The sequence below is a fragment of the Talpa europaea genome (assembly GCF_964194135.1).
Source record: "Talpa europaea genome assembly, chromosome: 3".
Taxonomy (NCBI): domain Eukaryota; kingdom Metazoa; phylum Chordata; class Mammalia; order Eulipotyphla; family Talpidae; genus Talpa; species Talpa europaea.
In genome coordinates, this window is record NC_140069.1 from 110298169 (window position 1) to 110306845 (window position 8677).

Genomic DNA, 8677 nt, shown 5'->3' on the forward strand with positions numbered 1-8677 from the left:
GCACCTCCTGTATTAGCACAAACAAGACCGCAGGTGATAGCCACAGAGGCCAGTGGCTAAAGCCTGACCATCTTCATTTACCCTCCACCCACATACCTCTTTCTTTCCTGTCCAAGCAATTTCTTATGTATCAGGACTTGAGAATGGAATTAACTCTGCAAAGAAGGCTTCACTTAACCTCTGTCCTCAGTGGTTTGGGGCGGGGGTTATATCTTCCCTTTCCAAGACAATTTTTCTCTGCTTTTTGAAAGTTTGCATTATGCTGCTTTACTTTTACGTAAGATTGACATTAGTATGTTTTTGCTAAACAAAATAACTCTGAAAAGAATTTACACTTCTATCACAGAAGGTGAAAAGTGAAAATGGTGGTTAGCTTTGTTTGGCAGCAGCTGCCATGGAGGCAACAGGCACCTGCAGCAGGAAGCATGGCACCTGCAGGGGAAGGTAAAGTATCAGGCTTTTCTGCGCTCCCACCATCAGGATAGATGACGGAACCCTCTGGTCCCCAATGCATGCCTGATGGCGGGCACCTGGAATAGGGTGTGGGCAAATGTAGATGGGATTCACCTGGGCTAAGACTGGGCTTTTAAGGGCGGCGTCACGGGGACGCCAGCAGAAGAGATGCAGAAGCAGCAGAGAAACGGAGAAGCAGAACCAAGAGAGAAGCAGCAGAGAGAACACAAGAGAAGGCCAGAGAGCCCAGAGAGAGTGAAGACTTGCTGGGGGCTGGGAGGCTTGCCAGCTTCCTGGCTCCCCTGTCTGCCATGTACCTGGTAAATCCCAATAAAAGCCTGCAAAAGCCACTGAGGGCTCCAGGACTCTCCTCTTCTCCTTTACCTGGACTGCTGGATCAGAAAACCTGCCCTGTGTCTTCCTGCCTTTACAGCACCCCAGCTTCTTCCGGAGCCCTGTACTCAGCACGTCAGGGTCAAATCGCCATAACTCTGCACTAGGGCTTGAGCATCATCGGTCCTCTGTTTCTAGTTATTTGGTGCATCTGCTAGGGAGATCTGTCCCGAAATAGCAGAGAAGCCTGGAAGAGCTTCTCAGGGTGTTCCTCCTGCCGTAGAGCAGACGTGCGGAAACTGTCGCAATATCCATTTGCCGGAAAAGTGAAGCCGTCCAGGAACTGAAGCACTTGGCATGGCCTGTGCACCACGGTGGGCCATGCTGCGATGATTCCAGAAAAAAGGTGGCTTTAATTTTGAAGGTCGCATAGATGTATGGCAAGTTTGCAGTGTGTTTTGAGTACCTGCCTACAAAGAAATGTGTGAGGTTAAACAGCTGTCCTGTTTCCACCCTTCCACGGCGGTGAAATTCGCCGAGGACGGCAAAACACAACTTCAACATGGAGGCAGGCGGGCATAGAAGAAGGAGTAGGCGTTTTAGTGACCTGCCTGCCCTATTGGCCCCAGAGACAATGAGGTGTTAATAGCTGATGCTCGTCCTCTCACCTACGCCTCAGTCTCCAGGAGCTTCCTCACCCCAGCCGCCAACAACTCAGCCTAAAACACCATCCTCACCGCCTTGCAGCCTTCTTGATGGCTTTTTGATTGTGGTAAGTGAAACTACATATTTCTATTTTGTGTAAGCCATGCATTTATTATATACCTCTCCTACTTTTACTGTGCATTGTTATTTTAGATTTTATGCATTATTTGTTATGGTCTGGCAGGTTATCTTTTGCATGTGAGAAAGTTTAGGTTTTTTTCCATACAAATTAATGGCTATTGCTTTTTTTCTATATGTCCCCTTACAGAAAGTTTCATAAGCTCTTTCAGATAGTGAAGGAAACTTGTGCTATGTCTAGCTGTTGGCACAATCTACTACTTATATTAGACTTACCTGTTCCTAAGTGTTTGTCTATTTCCAGAGTTTGTCTGTTGCATTAGTCTGTTTAATGTTGCTTTTAATCACTCTTGAGGTCTGAGTAGAGGACATTTTCTCTTCTTGAGAAGCTCATTAATTCTATACCCAACTCTTTCTTATTTGACCTTCACACTTAGGCCACTGTGCACTCACCTTAACGGATTCCTTGTCAGGTATCAGAAAACCAGAGACAGCCGCTTATGCTCTCTAAATAAAATCATTTAGATTAACTTATCCACAGGTAGCCTACAAAACTTGGCTAACCCCACCCACTCTGCTCACCATACATAGAGTGGCACCTATAATGCCATCTAGCTTTTCCCCTGTACCTGGAGTGCAGGGTCCTCTGTGACTCCCCTGCAATGTCTTTTAGTTACAAGTAATGAGAGTTGTGCCTGACTTCCATATGAATATAATTGTATCGTGTCCATCATCAAAAACTGCTCTGCACTTTATAGAACACACAGTAGTTCATTCTCTGGATCTTTTCAAGAATGTGGAAGAAATCCTTGACTTCTATGTAGAATAGATTGTATCACCCACTCAGTTGAAGTTTTTCTAAAGAGCTATCTGCTCTTTCCTATATTTCATTAATTTCAAAGTGGAAATTTTATCAACCTGATTATATAAACTTTCATAGAACACACAGCATGTGCAACATCTAGTAGACCTCAAGTCTTCATCTCCCATACTTCTATCCTCTTATCTCTCTTTCTTTAGTCAAATAGGAGCTGGTAAACTGGTTGATTTTGGATATTAGAGAAGACTCATGTTTGCTAATGAGCAGTTGTACTGTGGCTGAAAGGTAACACCTGTGCACCTACCTCCCTGCTCTCTGCAGGAAACAAGCAAAGCTGGGTATGCATTTAGTAACTATGTAGACTTAGCAAGAACCTGCAGTTTTCCTCCCCCAGACACTATTGGCAAAAATAATTTATGACAGAATTTTATTTCTTCACACACATGCCTTGTATTGGCTTTTATTCCAAGACAGGTTTAATTCCTGGGAAAACAAAACAAAACAAAACAACAATATTGAGTTGACCAAGGTTCTGGACTAAACAGAAAAATGGCAAGATTTGTGAAGGAAGCCATATGGCAGAGGTCATGTATCCTCATAGAATCTGAGTACACACACTTGAAAAAAAAATCAACACTTGCAGCCTCATAGGACTAAGAATGTCTTGAGCATTTGGGAAGGTTAACTAAAGTAAATTTAACCTTTTGATTTGAAATTTGGATTGGTAATGGTAAAGGGAAAGAGAAACAGTGTAGGAATCCCCACTTAAACAAATGGTCAAGCAATTCATCTGTTTTCAGAGAACATTGCATTGCAGATTATTTGACCCTGGCCCTTTTATTAATGAAGGAAGAAGTACCTTGGTTCTGAAATTTCTCTGCATTCCTTTTCTTTAATTCCCTTGGAAAGTTTTGGATGATTTGCAGGGCAAAGAATCAGAAAATTGGTGAACTGGATAAAATCTTACCAGCCTGTGCCCAAGATTTCTTTAAATCTCTAAGAAAATCTTATTGAAACTATAAGAAAACACATTGGAGTAAGGAATTGATTGACCTTGAAGACCAAGAAATCTCCTCTGGGAACTAGAGAAACCATGTCATTTAAGAGGGATTGAAAGCAGAAGAAAAGAGAAGAGGGAGAAAAGGTATTAAATGTGAACAAAGAATGCACACATACACACACTCACACACACTTTTGTATTACAGAGAGAAAAGCCATATAATCATATTAATCTATTTCTTGACAAGACGGTTTTCAATGAACATAATTTTATCATTGGAAGTTCCCTTTCACTGGCCAAAATGCCTAGGAAGAGTCCCCACTTTTACCTGCTTTAGTGATTACCGAGGTGATGTCTACTTTGGGAACCAAGATTCTTCTCTGACATCCTAGCAAATGAGAGGGCATGACCTTGCCTCCTCCTTTATAATTGCTATGAAATTTTATCATAAGAGCCAAGCTCTGAAGGTGTATTCCCTATGTGATTAGCTGGATGAAAGGTAAAGGAAAAGGTTATGGGTGATTCCAAGTGTGTGAGTGAGCATCATATGTGATGGAAAGGTAAAGGAAGATTACACCTAGAAAACTGTTTCTCACTGTGTTCTCTCTATTGACTAACGGGGGTGAAAGTCAGATTGTAAGAGATTAAAAAATGTAAAGCATAGAAATGAGAAGTTTTGTGCTATGCGGAAAGAAACAATATTTGGGGATTTTACGTGTGTGTGTGTACATGGGAGTACATGCATTTTGCTATTCATGATATAAGGTAAAACATACATCAGTGGGATGGCAGAAAAGAGTATGAAATGCTACATTGTGTAAAAGTTAAATTAATGATGACAGTGCAATCTAATGTGAATGTGGGTAGGACTTTCATGCTGGAAAATGAGGTAGAGAAATAGTTCAAAGAAAATTCTGATAAAAAAGGAGACAGGGTCCCGTCAATGACCTATATTGATTGCTTTTGAGTTTAGTGATCTTGTAATTTATTCCTTTCCCAGGTATTGGGTTGATGAATTTCCCAGTACAGGATTACTTGCCCCTGACTTTTCCATTTTTCACTGTGTAGTTGGTGCAGTTGAAGTACTAAAAACACAGTATTTTATTTATGTTTTATTTTTATTTTAAATTGAGGTAACATTGGTTTACAAGGTTGTATATGAGTTAGAAGTATAGGATCTCCCCCTTCAGTTGTTACAACAGCATACCCCCCCACCAGCATGCCAATAGCCCTCCTGTACAGTCCATTGTGCTCTTCCCCACCTTGTTCTCTCTCCACCCCAATCACCTCCCCAGTAGCTTCAATTCTATGGTCAGATTTCTAGGGTTACTGGTTTGACTTTACCTGACCTATTGGTTGGTTTTGCTCCATTCCATGACACCAGCCAGTGTTTTTCTCCTCTTGACTTATTTCACTTAGTTTAATCCCCTCCAGTTCCATCCATGTTGTCATGTTGTTTCAAATAGCAAGATAAAAATATAGTATTTTATACTAGCTGAATGTGGATGGGTTATTAGGATTTGAAACTGCTGAACTTTCAGTTATACTGTGGCCCAGTTTTCACTCTTTTAATCATAATACATTCTTTAAAAAATACAAAACCTCACAAAGTTGGATGGGATTTCAACAAATAAACAATGCAGTTGTAATTACATCATTCCCTTACTTAAAACCACACAGTGATTCTTCATGGTCTTTAAGAGAACTAAAATCATGAACTTGGTGTATACAGAAGCTTTCTTCACCTCAGTGTAGACCCAATGTTTTTCCTCTTGAACTTTATTTTTCAGCACACAGGTACAATTTGTTTCTCTGAACCCAGAACTCCTCTTGCTTATGCCTTTATATAACTAGGCCTTCTCTTTCCCATTCGACTTTACCTTTATGTTGCAATTAACCGCAATCTCTCACTTACCACACGTTTGATAGACTAATTACTACAAATCAATGCAAAAACCCTCAACGGGGCCTCCCTGGTGGCACAAGGGGTTAAGCACAACACTGTGAAGCTGTCCACAGCCTATGCTGCATGAGTTCAATCCCCGGCCCACTAGGGAGCTACCCTCATGGCACCGCAGATCTCTCTTGTCTTACCAGCTGCTCCCCTCAGCAGTGTATTTCAGTCAGTCTGCCTGTTGTTCCCTACTGTCTCTGGTGAATCCTCTCACCCCTGCATCTCTGGCCTGTACCCCAGCTCTTGTATGCATAAATAAATCTTTAAAAAAAGGTGTGTTTTTTTTTTTTTTTTTTTTTTGTGGGACCCTCGCCGGTGGCTGGGGATCGAACTGGTGCTGCAGAGGCTGCGGGCAGCCTTGCAACTCAGCGCTCAACTGCTGCGCCACCAGGGGAGGCCAAAAAAAAGTTTTTAAAGGAGTAACAGAAGATATTTTTATCAGAAAATTTCCGAAGAAAATTAGAACAAAGACAATAGTATAATGAATACTCATTTTCCCATCACATATCTTATACAAATAACTCATGACCAGCGTAATTTCAAGTATATATTTACCTACTCTTCCTTGTTTATCATGTCACAGAGTGCACGTTTTCTATCTTCTGAAGTTTGTATCTAAAAGATAAATTTATTTTTCCAAAACAATACCACAGTGCCCCAAATCAGAATCTCAACATTTCTCAACTATCCATTGTTTTCCTTAATGTCCCATTACTTTTAAGTTAGTATGAGTCACAATACTATCAGTATTTCCTGTTAAAAATAACAGGCCCAAAATGGAGTCACTTATGCTAAATTCCAAGTCATCAAACCAAGACTTAATTATACTTTTGGTTCTTCCAGAAGTGGAATCTTAAACCATTCCATCAAAAATTCCCTGGCCATCACTAATATTTAGGTAATCAACCTGATAGGCCCCCACCATTCCTTAAAGGAAAGAAACATTTAATAACCAACCCACTTCCATGCCAGACATAAGTTCCTTATTTTTTTTTTTCCTTCTTGTCATAAAAATCTACCTGTTTGCAAAGCTATTCAGAGCTCCTTTCTATTTGCCTGATTGGATTCAGTTTTTGCTCAAATAAACTCTTAAAGTTTTTACTATGCTTCAGTTACCTATTACTAGTTTTGGTTTCGAAGAGAACCACAGAAGACTGCAACAACCCTAAGAGTAATGAGTAACTCGAGATAGGTACCTATTAAGCCCCTTGAGCTAATTGCTTTTCGCTACCTCTGGAGGTGTTGTATAAGTCCCTCTTGGATCTTTGCTTGTATTATGAGCTTTCAGACTTTATGTGAGCATTTCTTTTTCCAGACCCAATGAGGGTTTTACTGAGTTCAACTTAGACACTGGACTGGGTCCAGAGACAGAGTGGATTGGGGACACTGTAATGCCTCAAAGTGAGTAAAATTTTGTTTCGAAGTTGGACAGTTAGGTTAATCTTGCTAAAGATAATCTTTAATTTCTGTGGTCACAGTGGCGATCATTTAAACAGATAAGCTTACCCATTTTGAGATGCCCTGGATATAAAAGGGCCTCAGTAAAACACTCACTAAGAAGGGATGAATATAAAATTATTTTTCTTCCCCTACAGTTTCTGGTGAACAGGATGAAATCTGCTGGGACATTCCACTCTCTCTGGAACACGCAGAAGGGATCCTGGGAAATATGACTGAAGACAGCAAAGGTAAGAAAGTCATTTCTCTTACGTCTCAATCGGTGATGTCTGGTCAAGAGAAAAAGGTAAAATTTCACATTGTTCTCCCTTTCCAAATTCAGAGTGGTGGGCAACAAAACAGGTGTGAAGACTAGAACTTTGAATTGTGACTTATGCATTTGCTTTTGGTACCCATTGGTTACAGATTCTTTCTCTCCCAGGGATAGCTAGGGGCTTCTTGTTTGTCGCCTTTGGTGTCTCAAGAACTTGTCTTAGCAACCGTTAAGTTCGGGTCTACAAAATATGGCCTGGCAGAAATGTGGCTTGCACTCCATTTGTGGCTAGAGTTCACTGATTTGCCAGCTCTTGGGGAATTTGTCTGATTTCTTTTTTTTCGTTTTGTTTTTCGCTTCTGGCTAACTTTGGAATTGCCCCTGAATTTTAAAAAGATAGTTTCCTGAACCTTCTTTGGTGTTGCCTCTTTTGTCCATGGGTTTGTTTAATATTGCCAGGAATATGTATATTTTTCATGGTTGAAACCAAAGTTTTTAAAAGAATTTTTCAAGTAACTTATTTCTAAAATATAAGTAGTTTTTTAGTTTTTACTAGGAATTGAGGAGCCTAAAGATTAAGAACTCTCATTAATATGTTTGATTAAATTATTCAAAGTAATGAGGAAACATCTCTGTGCAAGGCAAGTAGGATGTATTTTTGGTAACAAAAGGTATGAGAATAGGGAGATGTTTTTAATAGTTAATTAATTTGTAATTCTTGCTTTTTCAATCCACTGATTATATATTGTTGGAGGACTTTTTGGATCACAATTTACTGGGTAACCATGCAGTTAAACCCAACCTAAATAGTACTCTACTGATTAAGGGAAAAAGTACGTGAAGGACTTTGCCTCAGTTTTTCATTCTATAACTTGTAGTATTAGAAAAAATCTAAGCTGTTTATACTATTTTCTGATACTGTACTAGAATGCACAAAATTTCACAAGAGTTTAAATCAGAAAGCCTTAAATGAATGGTAAACAAGTTTTACCACTTAATAATTACAGATGAATAGAATGATTGCTATGGGGAAATTGAGGCAATTAAATATGTAAATAAATGATACATAGACAAAAAATGAATTTGTATGTTATGATTAATAAATACATTTCAAAAAGTGATAATCACTTTCAAGTTGATATTGGTTAAATAATCTCTTTTGCCTTAAAAATTTAACTTAAAATGTTCCAAATACAAATACATTATTTTACCTGTAATCAAATATACATGTACCCATTGCAAATATTTACATATTTAATATTAAAAATATTTTATTACAGAAATCAGTTTTATTTTGAGCTTATATCCAATGGGAATAGAAGTAAATATTGCTTATTTAATACTAAGGTATCTTATCCAAGATCTTTTGGATTTGGACCTAATCTTAATAGGCAGTAAGATGAACTAGATGAACGAGATGGCTTTGTAACTTCAACATCAGATTTAATTTTGATATCGGGTAACATGGTGTGTCATATACTACATATAAGTCATCAACCACATTAGGCATTCATGTGAAAGATAATTTTTCTTTTGAACAATCATTTTACACAGTGACGTCTTGGCTATAGATCACTGTCAGAAAAAAAAGTTGTTATAACACAGTAGGGAAGAAGTCCAAGA